Source organism: Mandrillus leucophaeus, unplaced genomic scaffold (genome assembly GCF_000951045.1).
Source record: "Mandrillus leucophaeus isolate KB7577 unplaced genomic scaffold, Mleu.le_1.0 Scaffold821, whole genome shotgun sequence".
Lineage (NCBI taxonomy): Eukaryota > Metazoa > Chordata > Mammalia > Primates > Cercopithecidae > Mandrillus > Mandrillus leucophaeus.
Genome location: NW_012108931.1, coordinates 189,796 through 192,213, shown reverse-complemented (window position 1 = coordinate 192,213; position 2,418 = coordinate 189,796).

Below are 2,418 nucleotides of genomic sequence, written 5' to 3'. Positions count from 1 at the left end.
TTTTTTGTGTGTGCATGTGGCATGGAGTGCCTTTTTAACCTATTGATTAAAGAATTCTCTTGAAAGTATTTTCATTAAATTTCACTTTTTCATTTTTGTTTGGTACACTATTATAGTTCTTCTATTTGGGAAACCAAATAGGCATATGATGGTCTCTTTTGGCTTATCTTCCTTAATATTTATTTTGTAGTCATCATCATTGTTTTTTCCTTTTGATTTTACTTCATTTACCTTTTTTAGTACCATCTTTTATGTTCTTCATTCTATTTTCAGTGGTATCTACTGTCTCTTGAGCCCCTTCAGTTATATATTACATTTCTTTCTCTTTTTCCACTCTTTCTCTTTTTCTAATTTTTTACTGAGCTATGCTAACTTAAATTTCATCTCGTCCTACCTCCCTCCATTGCAACTCTGAGCAATTAGATCTCTGGTTTTACTCTTTGTTTTAGAAACAATTATTTCTTAATTTTATAAATTTATGGAGATGATTTAGTCAAATTTCTGTTCTATGATGAAAATTTTCTGGTGAGCGTTCTTCTTTGGCTCTTTGTTTCTCTGCATTGGTTTCATCTGAGAGACGGATCCCCACACAAAATTTTGTTCTGATGTTCAGTCTGATGAGGCCACCCATGCAAGAGGGTGTGGAAAGGTTTATTATTTACATAGCTCAGGTCTCTGGGGGAAGGCAGAGCAAGCCTCTTGGCAGGTCCAAAATAACTTGAGATAGCAGAGAAACGAGACTGGCTCTGAGCTTTATTGTGACTGCGAAGTGGGTCCAGTGTGAGAGTTCCCATAGAGAGGGAGGAGTTTGCATGATTTGAATTTCCTGCCAGTGTCAAAGGAGGGAACACTAGGCTTTCTTATCAGCTTTCCTGATGTGGGGAACAATGTAAAAGGGAAGGGGAAAGGCTTTCAAAATTTGTGGGCAGTTAAAGGAAAATTGAGTCATACTCTTCATTGTACCCTCTTGCACTGACAGTGTGAACCTGCAAATAAGGATTAACTGTGTGCTTTCCTGTGGAACTCTTCTTTTCCAGATATGCAGCATGTTTGCTAAATGGGTTCTTCGACCTTCAAGTTCACTCTACATTTATTTTTGCAAATGAAATATTGGTGATTTTGTGTTCATTATGTACTACTACTCACTCAAGTAAATCTGCCAGCGTTTTCATAGTTCTGTAGTGGTAGATATTCTCTCCCCACATCTTCCCACACTCCTTTTAATCTTCCCTGTTTAGCAGCCTTTGTTGTTTATTGCTGAGTGTTTTGTCTCTTAAGTAATCCGAGTTGGAGGTAATGTCTATATATTTTATTCCATTCATTACATGTTGGTGATTTCAATGAATAGAAGTGAAGGAAGATGGCTTTATTCTACCATTTTAAATTTGGAAGTCCCATTTATTTCTCGTATTCTTTTGATAGCATCATTTTACTAAAGTATAGCATATAGCATATTTTATTTGATTGTTAATCTATTGATTATTATTATTCTTTCTAGCCTTTGTACTAACAAGTGAAGCAAACAATGATCTTTAGTTTTGTAGCACAGATAGCTGTATACATATAATACTTGCATGTACATACTTCCTAAATATTAATATAGAAATAAATTCTGAAATTGAATTGTTCAAACAAAGACATTTTACATTTTAGAAGTTATTAGAAAATTGCGTCCCAGAAAAATTGTTCTAATTTACACTTTGATAATAAAATTCCAGCCTCAGGAGAGATTTATTTGTTTTGAATAAGTCCTTAAAGTTCTAAAAAATGAGGGCTGCAAGCAGCTTAAGAGGGAGATTTGGGGCCTCTTCCTTAGGTTCACATGTGCTTGATAAAGTCACTAATTAGAAAAATAAGATACATGACTATTTTTGTACCCCTTTTTACAAAGTTGATTGTATTGGTTACCTAAAGGAAATGACAGATGCTTTTCATTTTTAAAGAACACTATGGTTTGCTCTGTGGAAAATAATGTATAGAATATAAGTTGTGCAAGAAATAGATAAAGGTTATTTGGAGTAAGGTGGTAGCTCTGGAGACACTGAAAAGTAACGAATATAATGTATTTTATTGAATATGTATAATTTACTGATTACTGGCTGAATATTTCATCTAATTTCACTCATATAACTCTGTGGAATAGTTCTTACTATCCTCAATTTTCAGATGAGAAGCCTGAGTCACAAAAAATGACAAAACTTTCTTTCCCAAGATTGTTTAATAAAAGTGCAAGCTGAATTTTTACCCCTAACCAGCCTGACTAACCAGTCTGTTTTTGTTTTTGGCTTTTTTGGAGCATCAAAAACTCATCATTTAAAACAAAATATAGAACAAACAAAAAGTATGCATTGTAGTAAAGGTAAATATAAACACAAATCATCCATGACAACCCAGTATAAACAATGCATCATTTCAATA